The 17,748-nt window shown below is 35.4% G+C and overlaps 1 protein-coding gene across 1 annotated transcript in view; it reads right to left on the reverse strand.

Moving 5' to 3' along the window:
• The window catches only part of PCDH15 (protocadherin related 15), a 2,141,593-nt gene that overhangs the window by 1,738,632 nt on the left and 385,213 nt on the right, over positions 1-17,748 (reverse strand). The window lies entirely within an intron of this gene.

Genomic DNA, 17,748 nt, shown 5'->3' on the forward strand with positions numbered 1-17,748 from the left:
ATGTATATATGTGTGTGTGTGTATACACACACATATATATACATACATATACATACATATATACACACACATATATATGCACACACACACACACATATATATATATATATATGTGAGGGGGGGCGGGTAGGGAAGCAAAATGGCCAAATAGGAAAAAAAAATGAACTTGAGGGTAATAAAACCTTGATTTGATATTTCCTTCAGTTTCAAATATGGCAGAGTCAATTATATTCTTCCAGTTGTTTGAGTGTCCTCTTAAAATTATTTTGGGTTTATTTGGGTTTATGTTGCATTTACTTATCTGTATATGTATAATACCCCAGAAGAATATGTTTTTTATTGGCAGGGATGGCTTTTTTTGATATATCTTATTATACCCAGAGTCTCCACATCCTAGGTGCATAATCCACGTTTAATAATTTGATTCAGATTACTGTCTTAGAAATTCAGTGTTTCTATCTATAAAATCAGGGAGACTAGTCTATATGTTATATATCTTATATGGATGTTATCACCAAAATTCTGAGAAAAATGCCAAGTCCCAGATAGATGGGAGTTGGTGGTACTTTTGTAGAGCCCCCACGAATTTTATGACTGCAAGTCAATAAGAGTGAAAGAGAAGTGTGCTTAAAAGGAATGAGAGACTTAAAAAGGCTCCATACCAAGAAAACGTCTTTGGGTAAATTTAATCCCTTTTCTCCACACACTGGTGATTCCTACATAGTGTCTTAGCACCTGAGAATTTTCTCCACACTGCAATTGTTGCCTTGGATGCACCATTAGACCATTTTAGTTTCCTATTTCCATTTCCCTTCTAATGTTTTCTCTTGTGGCTCATCTCACATTGCTTAGCAACAATTAATCTGACAGATGCAGCCTATAGTGATTTGTGTTAAAAAGAAACAGAAACTGTTGGGAGGGTTAAAATGGTATATTATGGCTGCTAATGTTAGACTTATTAAATTTTCAAAGTGGAACATTGAAATCTATACTTTCCTTATAAGAAGAGAAAATAGGACTAAATGTAAGATAGGAGCATTGCCTGTGTGAATTTTGTTTTTAATTTGAAGTTTTAGAAATGAAAAATTTGATAAACCCAAATAAGTGTTAGGATAAAAACACAAACTAAATAGATTAGAATCCTGTATGATCATACTGACTCTTCCCTATTGTCATTCCATTTTATTCTCTTTGATTCATCATACCAAGAATCCTAACCTATTGAATCTTACCCATCTTCCCTGATATACACTTTCCTTTCCCTTTTCCCTCTCTTACTCTTATATTCTACTCTTCTATGACTAATGATGACAGAACCTATCAGCAACTTGAACTACATGGTTTGAAGTCCCTTGTCATTAGGTGATTGTTGTTATTGTTGTTGTGGTGGTGGTGGTTTTTGTTGTTGTTATTTAAGAATGTAAGTTAGAAGCTTTCATACTCACCATCTCCTCCATCCCATAATTGAAAAAGAATCCCTTCAACATTTTTTTCATGTGATCATCCAGTTTGGACTTGAAAATCTTTAGGGGGAAGTCACTACCTCTCAAAGTAACTAAAATTGGAATCATTACATTTTTAGACAGAATAGTCTTCCCATTATATGAAGCCTAAAATATTCTTTGCAAATCCTATCCACTTATTTTGTTCAGTCCACTGGGTTAAACAGAACAATTTTAATCCCTCTTGCATATGACAGTTCTTCAAATTCTTAAAATTAACTAACATGCCAGTTCTTGTCTTTTTCCCCTAAATTTTATACATCATATATGTTCTCACATTCTCAATAATTTATGAGTACTCAGGTGAGGTTCTCTTGAAGATGCATGATATAGGGGTAATTGTATTGGATTTAGCAGTCTAAGGTTCAAGATTAGAAGGAAAATAAAGCTGGGAAACAATTTTTACAGCAAGTCTCTCTGATAAAGGCCTCATTTCTCAAATATATAGGGAAATAAGTCAAATTTACAAGAATACAAGTCATTCCCCAACTGAGAAATCATCAAATGATATGAACAGGCAATTTTCAGATTAACCAATCAAAGCTATTGACTTGCATACAAAAAAACCCTTCTAAATCACTATTCATTAGAGAAGTACAAATTAAGACAACTATGATGTATCACCTAAAACCTATCAGTTTGCCTAATATGACAGAAAAGGAAAATGATAAATACTGGGGAAGATGTGGGGAAATGGAGACATGGATGCATTGTTGGTAAAGTTGTGAACTTATTCAAACATTCTGAAGAACAATTTGGAACTATGTCCAAAGGGATATAAAACTGTGAATACCCTTCTATTGAGCAATATCATTATTAGTTTTGTATCACAAAGATAACTTATAAAAGGGGAAAGGATCCACATGTATAAAAAAACATTTATAGCAACTATTTTTGTGGTAGCAAAGAATAGGAAATTGAGGCAATGCTCATCAACTGGGCAATGGTTGAACAAGTTGTGGGATAGGAATATAATGGAATACTCTTGTCTTAGAAATGATGAGCAGGCAGATTTTAGAAAGACTTGGAAAGACTTACATGAACAAATGAAAAGTGAAATGGGAAAAACCATGAGAACATTGTAGATAATAACAGCAACACTGTGCAGTTATCATATAATAGAATTAGCTTAGCTCTTCTCAATAGTACAATGAACCAAGATAAATCCAAAATACTCATGAGCAACAATTTTATCCATATCCAGAGAAAGAACTATACAGTCTGCCTGCAGATTAAAGCAGACCATTTTCACTTTTTCCTCTCATGTTGTTTCCCTTTTCTTCTGATTTTTCTCTTACAACATAGTAAACCTGACTGCACATGTATAACATATATCAGACTGCTTTCGCTCTTAGGGAGTGAGGAAAGGAGAAAGGGATGGAGAAAAAATTGGATCTCAAAATCTTATAAAAAAGGAATGTTGAAAACTATCTTTCCATGTGATTTAAACAAATGCTATTTAACAATAAAATATGTATTTTAAAAAAGAATAAATTTATGAAGAATAGAAAATAAAAGGCATCTGTGGTTGTTTCATCAGTCAGTTTCTTATAGTCATATTTCATGTCCTATGCTCAGCTTCTCAACTATAAAATTAAAAATATTAGACTAGCTGCTCTACAAGGTTCCTTTCAATTCCACATTCTTTGATTTTGTATAAAGATGAAAATGACTAAAGAAAAAGGGATGGAGAAGGAAAGAATCCAAGAAGATGGAGCAGTTGGAAGGGTACTTTTTTAGTACTTTGTGTATATGGAAAATGGGAATATTCAGGGCACAAATTAGCAACCAAGAAGTTAGAGTAGTTAGTCAGGAAGGAGTTTTTAGTATCTTGTATAAGTAGGAAATTGGAATATACAGTTTGCAAATGATCACACAAATAAGATTTTTTTTTTTGCAGGGCAATGAAGGTTAAGTGACTTGCCCAGGGTCACATAGCTGGGAAGTGTCAAATGTCTGTCAGATTTGAACTCAGGTCCTCCTGAACCCAGGGCTAGTGCTCTATCCACTGCACCACCTAGCTGCCTAGATAATTCTTACAAAGTATTACTCCATGAAAGTAGTCAAACCCCTCAATTCCAATGCTTTTATTAAGCTCCTCTATGTGCCAAGCACTGCACAAGGTACTGAAGATACAAATCAAAAATAGAAAAAAAAATCACCATTCTTGGGTGGAACAATGTCATACAGCAGGTAGGAAGTAGAAAATATATACCAAAGGAATGCTAGGTATTATGGGTCAAGGAGTGCCAACAAATGGAAGAATCTGAAAAAGCATCATCTGTTCATATTCCTTGCTGGAATAAAATATTATGATAAAAATGCATGATGAAATATAGCATGATTTTCCTAAATAAAATGGTATTCTAGTCTACAATCAATGACTTACAAGGTAGGAGGCATCTCTACCTGATATATTCATCATTTCAGAAAATGGAGATTAAAGGAAAGTTCTGTCTCAGGCATACCATAATACCCAGTGCTTATCAGAAAGTCAAAATGGACACAGGCATTATTCCAATTTTTTCCACAGATGTATCACAATCTCTGATCAATTTGCAAGGTCAAAAGAACTTAGACAATTTGGCAAATATACCTATTAGAATATAGCTACCACTCATGAGTCATTCTATTATAATTCTGTTCCTTGAATTAAACACATTTACATTTATGAAAAATGTAACACAAAAATTATTCTCAGAAAAATGCATTCTTTGAAAATACATCAAATAAACTGAGCAGTAATGAGGCCTCCAGGTATTTATTTGAGTAGGAAATATTCAATATTCCACTTTTTCTCTTAAATCTACAAAGGAATATCACTGCACTCATTATTTCAACCATAATTTATACATTTATTCTTCCCAAATACTTATTACTTAACTGACTTCTAACTTCTGACTATTCTAGATTAAAACTTACAAATATGAATTCAATTTTGCATTTCCCCTCTTATCATTGTTTTGCTGCCATTGCAACAGTAAAATACTATGGTGAGAAGAGTTCTGGGCATGGTGTCAGGAAGACCAGGGTTTAAATCTAGTTTAAAACAATAATGAGATATGTGAACCTGAGTAAATCACAAATTATTCTTAGATTGAATTTTCTCATCTATACAGTGAGGGGATAATGATCAGTGATTTATAAGGTCCTTTGTAGTCCAAAATCCATCATGTTTTGATTTCAGACATCTAGGTTATCATGGATTCATAGCCTTAAAGATGAAAGTGGTCTTAAATATTACATAATTGAAGCTTTCATTTTACAGATAGGAAATCAAGCCCCAAATAGATGAAATAACTTGCCATAGAGGATGATTGTGGTAATAAGTTCATCTCTCATTTGAAGACCAGTCCTATAATTATTAATCTTTGCCCATTCTACTACACATACTATTGAATCTTTTTTTATTATGCCGTTCTCTTTGTTTTGACTTGGTATTAATTCCTATGTACTCTACTGAAATTTTTTGTGATTACTTCATCACTCACATCCAGTTATTTCTCACTGAACATTCCTCTCTCTCCTTTGTGACTAAATGCAGCTAGCACATACTTGTCCCTCTTGCATCTCCAAGTGAATCATGTTTCTCTCTCTCTCTCTCTCTCTCTCTCTCTCTCTCTCTCTCTCTCTCTCTCTCTCTCTCTCTCTCTCTCTTTCTCTCTTTTTGTGAGGCATTTGGGGTTAAGTGACTTGCCCAAGGTCACACAGCTAGTAATTGTCAAGTGTCTGAGGCTGAATTTGAACTCAGGTCCTCCTGAATCCAGGGCCAGTGCTTTATCCACTGTACCACCTAGCTGCCCCAAATCATGTTTCTCGTTAAAAACCATAATTTCTCCCTCATCTCTCACAATCATCAAACGTTTTACTACAGGAGACTTTTGTGGAGCCAAGATAGTATAATAAGCAATAAATCACTGTAACTCTCCCATATTCACTTAAAAATATCATACAATGAAAGAAATACTGGAACAGCAGAAGCAGTAAAATTATGAGGGTGAAAGAATCTTTTAGCCCAAGAAACTTGGAAGATCAGCAAGAAAAGTCCATCTCAGGTAAAAGAGGAACATAACATAGGAGAGGAAACAATTCAGCAAGTTAGCAGCAAACCTCACCTCAGCAATCAGTGGGAGATACTGAACCCCACTGTGGCACAACAAGAAAATGCTAGCACCAGGACCCCACATATACTTCAGGAAAGCTGAGCAGACTCCAGATCTGAGAACTCCCATGTGCTTCAGTGTAGCTCCAGGCAAACAGGCAACCTTTAGCAGCCAGACCACCTCATGTTTTAGTGTAGCACTGGAAAAATATAGAAACACTCCACCTGCCTCAGCAAACACTAGATGCAGCACTAGAACCCTGGATCAGCATCAGATAAGCTGCCAGATGGCTATGGACTCCAGCAGTGCCAGTTACCTGTCACCTTACCTCCTTAGTGCAGCAACAGACATGAGCCTTTCCTGAGGGCCTCATGGCAACAAACATACAGCACCAGATTAACAACCAGGACCTATAGACTCTGGCACAAGAAGTCTGAAACAGTGCCCCTTCCACCCCAAAAGAAGAGCTCAAATTTAACAAAGGAAAAAGGTCAAAAAATGAGAAAAATTTACAACAAAATCTGACTATAAAAAGTTATTATGGTATTAATTATTTGGAAAAATAAGTGAAGTAGGGGTGCTACCAAATTCCTTTTATGACACAAATATTGTGTTGAGATCTAAACCAGGCAGAGCCAAAACAGAAAGAAAATTACAGACCAATTTTCCTAATGAATGTCGATGCAAAAATCTTACATAAAATATTAGCAAGGAGATTACAGCAAATTATCACCAGGAAAATACACTATGACCAAGTGGGATTTATACCAGGAATGCAGGGCTGGTTCAACGTTAGGAAAACTATCAATATAATCAACTACATAGATAACAAAAATAACTAACATCATATGATTATCTCAATAGAAGCGGAAAAGGCTTTTTGTGTGTGGGGGGGCAATGAGGGTTAAGTGACTTGTGCAGTGTCACACATCTAGTAAGTGTCAACTGCTTGAGGTCGGATTTGAACTAAGGTTCTCCTGAATCCAGGGCCGGTGCTTTATCCACTGTGCTACCTAGCTGCCCCAGCACTCATTCCTAATAAAAGCATTAGAGAGCAAAGCAATAGGTGGAGATTTCCTTAAAATAATAAACACTATCTACCTATATACCATCAGCAAACATCATATGTAACAGGGATTAAGTTAGAGGCATTTTCAATAAGATCAGGTGTGAAACAGTGATGTCCATTATCACATCTATTATTTAATATTGTACTAGAATGTTAGCTTCAGTAATAAGAAAAGAAAAAGGAATTAGAATAGACAAGGAGGAAACAAAACTACCACTCTTTTCAGATGATATGATGGTATATTTAGAGAATCCTAGAGAATCAGCTAAAAATTACTAAAAACAATTAGCATCTTTAACAAATTTGCAGGTTATAAAAGAAATCCACATAAATCATCAGCATTTCTATACATGACAAACAATGCTCAGCAAAAGAGATAGAAAGAGAAATTGCTTTTTAAAATAACCATAGAAAAGCTCTCTATTGCCATATAAAAATGCTCTAAATTACTATCGATTAGAGAAATACAAATTTAAACAATTTTGAGGTACCACCTCACACCTATCAAATTGGCTAATATGACTAAAGAGGGAAATAAATGTTGGAGAAGCTGTGGAAAAATTGGAACACTAATGCATTGTTGGTGGAGGTATGACCTGATTCAACCATTCTGGAGAGAAATTTGGAACTATGCCCAAAGGGCATAGTTATGTAATGATTGGAGTGACGCCACCTGCTGGAAAGTTACTGTAGAAAAGCTCCACCATGAGGAGAAGGCATCTGAGGGCAAGCCATGAGACTTCTCTTTGGTATCAGGAAGTGACATTTGCTCTTGACTACTGTCTATCAAAGCTACCAGCCAATTAGCTTGTAGCTGTGTGTGTGTGTGTGTGTGTGTGTGTGTGTGTGTGTGTGTGTGTGTGTGTGTATGGGATGTTTTCAGTTTCAGAGGAGGCTTGTGGGATAAAGAAGAGATGGTTCTGGCTCTTTCACAAGGACCTCAGGGGGGAGAGGAGCTGGAGACATTGGTTCCTTGAGATAGACAGCTGAATCTAGGCCTCTTTCTCTCTCTTCACCAAATTCTTAGTCTCCTTAATAAGTGCTTAAAAGTCTAAACTCTTGCTAAAGCTTATAATTTATTGGCAACCACTCATTAGATATTTTAGACGGTATAGCTAAGATTTTAGCCCCTTATAGATGGCTGACCACTAAGAGGAAAGCTGAACCTTGATCTTCTGATCTTCTGGTTGGGTAAGAAATTTTCCCTACCCTGTCCCTTTAAATTCCAAAGTACTGCTAAGTACCAGCTGTTTTCTATTTAAATTTTCAAAATGAGTTTTTTCAATTCCCTAAGCACTCTGTTTCTGATTTTAGTCTGTTTAACCAGACAAATAGGGGATAATATCATGTTAATGCTTTGTTTTTGTGGATTTTCTATATTTATTTTTATTTTCGTTAGACAAGTGAGCAAGGTGCTCATTCAAACGAGGGAATATAAATAATGCCTTTTCAGAGAAACCTCTGACTCCTGCATTTTTGTCAAATTCTAATACTAAGAGTTTCTCTTCTTTTCCATGCCTGTAGGCAACACCTCAATTGTATCTAGAAGCAGTGGGGTAAGGGGAAACCAGGCCTGAGTTCAAAACCAAGCCTGATTCAAATTGCCCTAGTCCCTCCCCTCCTCTTGGGACCCCATCTCTTCCCCCTCCTCTGATACCACCCCCTACTCCTCCCATGGCCAAGCTCCTTGATCCTCCTGTCAGGGAAGTCCAGAGATCTAATCCACCCTTCTCAGTCCTGAGCTTGAGAATGCACAACTTTCTCTACCTGCATTTGCAGCTTCTACTCCTTTGCAGGAGCAGTCAGCCTCAGCCCTTCCCCAGCTAAGCTGTGATTCTGAAAACCCTTTAAATCCCAGATATGCTCATTTTGTTCATAATTTTGTTAATCTGCATTTGTCTTTAATTAGTAACCTTAAAAAACCTTTACATTATGAAAGGACCAAGGGGCTAAAATCCTAGCTATACTGTGTAAAATATCCAATGAAGGGTCACCAATAAATTACAAGCTTCAGCAAGAGTTTAGACTTTTAAGCATTTATTAAGGAGAATAAGAATTTGGTGAAGAGAGAAAAAGAGGCCTAGATTCAGCTGTCTATCTCAGGGAGCCTCTCCCCTCTGAGGTCCTTGCAAAAGAGCCAGAACTACCCCTTCTTCATCCAACAAGCCTCCTGTGAAACTGGAAACATCCCATCCACATGAACACATCTCCAAGCTAATTGGCTGGTAGCTTTGATAGACATTACCAAAGAGCAAACGTCACTTTCTGATGCCAAAGAAAAGCCACATGGCTTGCCTCCAGATGCCTTCTCCTCATGGCGGAGCTTTCCTAAAGTAACTCTCCAGCAGATGACATCACTCCAATTGTTACAGTTATTTCTGTGACCCAGTAATAACACTACTAGGTCTGTATCCCAAAGACATCATAAAAAAGGGATCAACTGTAATAGACTTGGTTCTTCTCAGAAATACTGTGATCCAAGATAATTCCAAAGGACTAATGATGGAAAATGCTCTACACATCCAGAGAAAGAACTGATGGATTCTGAATACAGATCAAAACATGCTTTGTTCACTTAATTTATTATTTTTCTGCATTTTTTTTCCTTTTGTTCTGCTTCTTTTATAACTGTGACTAATAGGAAAATGTTTTACATGATAGCACACATATTACCTATAGCAAATTGCTTAATTTTTTAGACAGAAGGTAGGTGAAAGAGGGAGGGAGAAAAATTTTGCAACTCAAAATATTGTAAAATTACTGCTAAAATTGTTTTGATATGTAATAGGGAAAAAATAAAATATTATTTTTAAAAAGATTTCTACTACATCCTCTTTTGGGGATTTGTAGATTTAATTTAAACCATGTAAACACAGAGACTTTTCTTTGAAGTAGCAAATTCATGGAAACAGTCATCTAGAAAAACCTTAACATTTAATTAGTTCTTGGGGCAGCTAGTTCATTCAGTGGATAAAGCACCAGCCCCAGATTTAGGCAGACCTCAGTTCAAATCCAGCCACAGATACTTGACACTTAATAGCTGTGTGACCCTGGGGAAGTCACTTAACCCTTATTACCCTGCAACACCCCCCAAAAAAACAATATAAAAACCAAAATTCTGGGTGCTCACTGATTCAAGTGTTTACTCTAACAATGTTAGAGGCACTTCCATGCCTGCCATTCCCATGCTATTCATATTCTTGCGTTTCTTCTAATATTGCATGGAAAGTAAATAGGTACATTTAGCCAAACACCTGGTTATGAATACACTGTTTCCAAAATATCCAGATACCAAACTTAAAACTATTGTATCTTTATATTACTTTTCATCTTTATTCTACATGTTATTGTCAAATTTATATATTCAGAATTTCTTTAGTCATGCTTCAGTATTAAAATTAGTTCCATATTTCCTTCACTTTCCTGATTCTACATTTCAATTAGTTCTATATTTTAAGGTTGTTTATTGTTATAGGAGATTAAATCCCAGGTACATTACACTTGTTAGGCTTATTCCTTATTATATAAACACATTTTAAAAGTCTCTGAAATATCTATCCATCTATCCATCCTTCTGTCCATCTGTCTGTCCATCCATTCATCTGTCTGTCTGTCTATCTATCTATCTATCCTCCCATCTATCTAAATCCTAAAAAGTAAGATGTAAGAAGGCAGAAAATTGGGTATTGCTAGATTATGAAGGGATTTGGATAACAGAGGATTTTATATTGAATACTGGAATGATAGGACATCACAATAGATTTTACAGTAGAGGTAACTTGATTGGACCTGTGCTTTAAAAATGAATTATTTTGTTGGCTCAATGGATGGTGATCTAAAATAGAGAGGATTCTGTGGCAGAGATATCATAATATTTTAATTATCCAGGCAAGGGGTGATGAGAGTCTGTACCCTTATAATTGCTGCATTATCTTTGTTGAATAGGTGGTGCATTTGAGAGAAGTTATAAAGATGAAATTGACAGGTTTTGGCAACAGGGTGGATATAGGGGAAGGGTGAGAGATACTGAGAAGCTGTGACTGATATCTAGCATGTAAGCCTGGGGGACACATGACAATAATAAGAAAGTTTGGAAGGGTGGATATGGAGGGGGTAAAGATAATGAGTTCAGTTTTGGACATCTTGAGTTTAAGACATATATTTCAAGAAGTTTAGTAGATAGTTGGAGTTGTGAGACTGGAAGTTAACAGACATTAGGGCTGATTATTTGCATATGAGAATCATTAACATTGAGATGATAATCTAATCCATAAGAGTTGATGACATCACCACGTGAAATAGTATAGAGGGAGAAATGTTAGAAGGCCCCAGATAGAGCTCTATGGAATATCCACAAAAACCTACAGATGATAGAGTTTCAAGGAGAAGATGGTGATGAACAATGTTAAAAGCTACCAAGAGGTCAAGAAGGATGAGAATTGGGAAAGACTATTGGATTTGATAATTCAGAAATTACTCATAAATGATGATGTCAGAAGTTAGACTGGAGTGAGCTGAGGACTGAGAGGAGAACCAAAGAAATCTATTATAGATTGCCTTCTCAAGAAGTTTAGCCAAAAATGTAAAAGAGTTATGGGACTAATGTGAGGGTGGAAGGACCAAGTGAAAGGTTTTTGAGGAAAAGTGAGACATGAGTATGTTGGCAGGTTGTAGGGAAGTAGATTGAAGATAAGTCATAAATTGAGGGATAGAGGGTCCTTTTTCAGAAGACATAGTATGGAATGTGGTCACTTATGCTTGCAGAGTGTTCTGTGTTATCAAAAAGAAGGGCTACCTCTTCAAGTGACACAGGGTTAAAGAAAGAAATAGTGTAAAAAGGCATCTAAGTAATGAGATAAGAAAGGGAGAAGAGAAAGCTATTAGCAAATAACCTCAATTTTTAAGTAAAATAGGAAGCAAATTTCTCATCTGAGAGGGGAGGGGGAGGAAAAGCTATGGCAGGTTTGAGAAAGGATGCAGAGTTTTGGAAGAGTTTCTGGGATGAGTGGAATATTGAGTTAATTATGCATTAATAACATTAAATACATGTTATGTGCACTGATACTATATAGTTTTCATATAATTTAAAATATTTTCAAAGATAACTCAAGTACTAAGATATAATTTGTTTTCTTTTGCAACTCTTCATGTTTCAGCTGGACTCAATTGTCCATAATTTCTCATAAGACCTCAAATTCAGGATAGAATGACCTCCAAGAAGTAGGCCAGGCAAATCCTCACCCCCATCCTAATGACACATTGCAGCACAAAGTATTCACCGAGTGATGGCCTATCTGGAAAAAGGCCAAATGGCTGGTGATCCCACACAACACTGGGCAAATTGCCCAACTACACAAAGTGAAAATATGCAAGCTATTTATTATGATTAAAGAACTGGTATGTGAGCCAAAACCACAAGTACACTAAGAAAAGTACAGTGAAAAGGGAGTATCATCAAGGAAAGCCCTTGTGATAGAAATAGAATCTAACACCGTGGATGAGAAGTGTATGAAAGGAAGGCAGGATATGGCCCGATCTGTGATTTCATAAATATAAGTTCCCTATACTGCAGCTTGCATTTAGTTTACATTTAATCCCTTGTAGTTCTATGATATTTTCCAGACAGGTTTTCATAGTAGATAAAACACTAAATTTGGAGGCAGAAAGACCTAGGTTTATATCCTGCCTCATGTACTGCTTAATGAGCCACTTAATTTCAGTTTCCCACAGTTCCCTCAAGACACAATGGGAATAATACCCATATCAAATTCAGAGTGCTTATGAAGATCAATTGTATTTTATTAAATATTTTGCTAAACTTATTTTAAGTGTGAATTATTATTGGAATAAAACTAATCTCTGTATAGAACTTTATGGTTTGTATAGGATTTTACATATATAATGTGAATTGATCCTCCCAATAATCTTTGGAGTTTGGTAGTATAGCTTTAATCCTCACTAGATAGATGATTAAATTGGGCCTTAGAATTTAGTGACACATCCAAAGTCATATTGCTTTGTAAAGGAAGAAAAAACGATTTGAATTCAGATCTTCATGATCTTAAGTACAGTGTCTTATTGATTTTGAGATCCTTGTGTTCACATAGTGTTTAATATCTATTATTATATCCTTGACAATGGGACAGTACCTAGCATTTGCATACTATATTCTTAATAATCAATGATTGATCATTTGAATTAAATGGAATTCTTATGGATTTCTTCCTGCAAATCCTCTAAAGAGAATCTAAGCACAAAACACTAGCAATATTTAGCTTTATCTTCCAAAATGCTATCCAATACACATTCCAAAACTAGCCTGACCATCTGTTATTCTTTGCTGTTGCTAAATGACTAAACCATTTCATTTAGCAATTGTAGAGTTCTCGCATGGTATAATTTGTTCTAAGTCTTGCATTTAAATCCTTAGTAGTAATATGGTACAGGGAGTTAAACTAAGAATGCATCATGTTCCCTTTCCCTCCCACCTTTTTTCATTTTTTTTTTTGGGGGGTTGATCATCAGCACCTAATACAGTACTTGGCACATAGTATTCCTTATTAATGTTAGTTTCAATAAATTGTGTAACTATAAAGAGATATACTCAGGAAAATAATTTTTAAAGGCTCATTTGACCTTATCATGTTTGCTTAATTGGTAGAAGAAATGTGTAGTGTGCATGTTTTGAGTAGATGACAATGTAGAAATATAATTAGTAGCAGTTAATCATATACACACTCTCTTTGGATTTGCATTATATTATAGTTTCTCTTCTGATATTTTTATGTTCCCTTCTTTCAGATATCCTCAATATTAGTAATTCAGGCCTTTCATATTTTACTTTCACCAAAAAGGATTTTTTATATTTCAAAAACTTTGATTTCGTAGCTACTCCTATTGTTGTCTATTTTTAAAGTTGGGTTTCTAGTTCCTTAGATAGAATATCATAGCCTGAAATCTCAAGAGTTTAAGAATCAAAGGAAGCACTTCCACTTCTGCTAATCATAAATAGTTTGTTAAATGAATATTGCCATATTGGTACCATGGCTTGTTCAGTTTGGGCTCCTTCTGGCTTCTTTTACAATAGCTCTTATAATGAGACTGTTTAATTGCATTCTCATGTCATACTTTTTGAATGACAATTTTTCAAAGAAACTTTTGTGGGTGGAACCATGATGGCAGCAGAGAGATATCACTCAGCTAAGCTCTCCCAACATTCAATCCCAAACAACTTTAAAATAATGCCTCAAATTGAATTCTGGAGTAGTGGAGCCCACAGAAGATCAGAGTTATTACATTCTTCCATCCCAAGACAACAGAGAATGTAAGAAAGAGAAATCTGTGACACAGGGAGAGAAAGAGGCTCTCCAAAGCTCATATGTATGAAACTCCAGTGGTGAGACTAGGTGGTGATGACAGAAGCAGCAGCTTCAGAATTGCACAGGTCAGGGATGATAAGGGGACCTTGAAAGTAGTCAGAAAGTAAATATGGGACAAATCTGTGTCAGATCTGGATGCAGAATCAGATGCTGTTTGGCAACTCCATTGCAAATGTGTCCTTTGGGGCTATATTTCAAGGGTAGAGAGGAATATGTTCAGGCAAGAAGGAATGGAAATTGAGATGTACTATCAATTTGGGGCAGAAGCTTTGAAGGAACCTCAGGAACAAAATCCTTTCCAAAGAATGGATCAAGGAGAAAGATGGATGACATGAGGAAAAAAGGAAAGGAAGAGTGGAGAAGAAGAAGAAGGGAAATTATTTCACATAAAAGAAGTGCACAGGAAAGAAATTTTGCAATGGAGGCCAAATAGTGGGGTTACATAATACTTAAACCTCAGTCACATTTAAATTGATTTAAAGAGGAACTTATGGATGAATGTATGTGTGCATACACACATGTATATATATTTGTATATATACATATGAATATACATACATAGACACACATGTATATTTAATTGGTAATATAAATCTATCTTTCTCAAAATGGCAGCAGGAGGAGAAAATGATAAGAGAAAGGAGAAGAAAGAGAGGACAGATAAAAGAAGGGAGTGGTCAGAAATAAAACATACATTAGAGGAGTAACATGATAAAAAGAGAAAGAGAAGAATAAACAGAAAAAATAGGATGGAGATGGAGGTAAACACACAGTTAGTAATCATAACTGTGAATTTGAATAAGATGAATTCACCCATAAATCAGAAGCAGTAGAATGGATTCAAAAATAGAAAACAAAAATGTTGTTTGCAAGAAAACACAGATGAAGCAGAATGATACACTCAGAGTTAAAAATAAAGGGCTAGAGCAGAATTTTATGCTTCATCTGTATAATAATAATAAAAAAAGGCAGGGCTAAGCAATAATGATCTCAGACAAAGAAAAGGGAAAAAAAATAGACCTAATTAAATGGGATAATCAGGGAAACTATCTTGCTAAGTGGAACCATAGATAATTAAGGAATATCAATACTAAATATATGAATAAGGAATATCAATACTAAACATATATGAATATCAATACTAAACATAATGGCATAGTATCTAAATTCTTAAAGGAAAGGTTAAATGAATGACAATAAGGAATACATAATAAAACTATAATAATGGGGGCTCCTCATCTTTTCCCTCTCAAAGCTACATAAATGAAACAAAAAATAAATAAAATAGAGTAATCAGATCATAGAAAAATAACATGATAGACTTCTGGAAAAAATTGAATGGGAGGGGCAGCTAGGTGGCACAGTGGATAGAGCACCAGCCCTGGAGTCAGGAGGACGTGAGTTCAAATCTGGCCTCAGGCCTTACTACTTGTGTGACCCTGGGCAAGTCACTTAACCCCAATTGCCTCACCAAAAAAAAAAAAAGGAAAAGAAAAGAAAATTGAATGGGAATACAAAAGAGTATAACTTTATCTCAGCTATACATGATACTATGACAAAACTGATCATTTGTGAGGGCCTAAATATCCTACAACCAAATGCAGAAATAACAGAAATATTGAATGCATCTTTTTCAAGATGTAATGCAATAAAAATACATTTAATTTGTACAAAAATTAATTATTAATAACTATAACTAACCTGGAAAAATTATATAATTGGACTTATGAAAAATTATAAGTATATGAAAAATGATAAATTTAGAAAAAATTATAATTGGGCCGTAAGTCCCTTCATGGTCGCCATTCAAATGTGAAAATATTTTTGATGACTAGGGCTAATTTGGGGGGGTTATCTGACTGGAGGACTAAACTGGGGACTTTTGACTATTTGGCTATCTGACTTCGTTAATTTTATATGGGCTGTTTATAAAGTTCCACCACACTGCTCCCAAACTGATAGACTAAAGATTAAGAAACCTCTTAACCAAATAATCAAAGCAGAGTTTATTTATGAGATACTATTTCAAATTAGGAATACAGGGAAATAAAGTACAACCTGACTGCTTTCCTGCAGTCTCTTTCCACCATGTCTCTTTCCCACCTGCTGTGCTTCAAACTTCTTGAATACAATAAGGGCCTTAACTGCCTCCGGCCTCAGGGCACATTACACTTTCCCTGGTTTCTATTAAGGCCTGTAACCTTCTATCTGTCTGCTCTGTCAGTTTGCCCTTCGGCCTCTCTTTTGCCTGCTCCTAGTCCTTCTAGTCTTCTCATGAATCCTTGTAGCCCCCTCTAGTCTCCAATCTTTGCCGTCTCCTCAGCCACCTCTTGACCTCTTCTTGTCCCTCCGAACCCCCTGAGTCTTATCTATCTAGTCTGTCCTCGCTCCTTCCTCAGTCCATCCCCCTCTCTAGTCTAACTCCTAGGTCTATATATACCTTTTCTTCTCTCCACTCAAATCTCGGGGCTTCCTTCGCCCCCACAGACCAAGCTAATCTGTGATTGTGAGATGAAGCCAAAGGAATACTTAGGAGAAATTTTATATCTCTAAAAAGGAGAAAGAACAGATCAATAAACTGTGCATGCAACTAAAAACGTACAAAGAAAAAAAAAGAAAAAAAAAACCTAGAAAAAGAACAAATTAAAACTCCCCAATGAAACACCAAAATGGAAATCTTGAAGTTAAAGGAGAGATTAATAAAATAGATAAGAAAACCACTGAACTACTAAACAAAACTAGAAGTTTGTTTAAAAAAAATAAACCTTTGGCTAGGTCCATTAAAAAAAAATCAAATTCCCAGTATTGAAAATGTAAATTGTGAATTCATCACAAATGAAGATGAAACTAAAGCAATAATTATAACACATTTTGATCTATTATATTATGATAAATCTGACAATCTAAGTGAACTTCAGCCAAGTTGCTGGGGTTTCTGACTCTCATCTTAAATAATGTACTCTTTGTATCCTTTGATTCTTTATCTCAAATAGTATTTTCCACTTATAAACATTCTATTCTTTGCTTGACTTTATCCTGAAGATAAAATATACATTATATAAAATCTTATTTGGGGAAGATATTTTCAAATTGTTCACAAGCATCTCTATTGTTTAATACCCTGGAAAAATACATTGATGCCCAAATGTAATTGTTTTCACTATGTAGTAAAATTAGCAAATTTTCCCAGTGGCCAATTGTCTTTCTTAACTAGAGTGTGAGCTCCTTGAGAATAGGGAATATCTCTTTTCTCTATTTTTATGCCCAATATTTGGCACATTTAAAAATATGTCCTTTGTTTTCTTTCTTCCTTCCTTTTTTCCTTCCTTTCTTCCTTCCTTCCTTCCTTCCTTCCTTCCTTCCTTCCTTCCTTCCTTCCTTCCTTCCTTCCTTCTTCCCTCCCTCCCTTCCTCCCTTCTCCCTTCTTTCCTTCCTTCCTTCCTTCCTTCCTTCCTTCCTTCCTTCCTTCCTTCCTTCCTTCCTTCCTTCCTTCCTTCCTTTCTTCCTTCCTTCCTTCCAATTCAGGGAAAATTCATCTACAGCATTGTCAAAAAATAAGAAATTGCTAATTCTGCAAAAATAATAAAACATAAGAAACAGATATCTGCAATGACTAATTATTGAAGAAGCTGTACTGATTCTAATTACTTCCTTTACATTTATATACTATGATTTTAATAAAGGTGTGGCATTTA

This window comes from Dromiciops gliroides, chromosome 2 (assembly GCF_019393635.1).
Source record: "Dromiciops gliroides isolate mDroGli1 chromosome 2, mDroGli1.pri, whole genome shotgun sequence".
Classification (NCBI taxonomy): domain Eukaryota; kingdom Metazoa; phylum Chordata; class Mammalia; order Microbiotheria; family Microbiotheriidae; genus Dromiciops; species Dromiciops gliroides.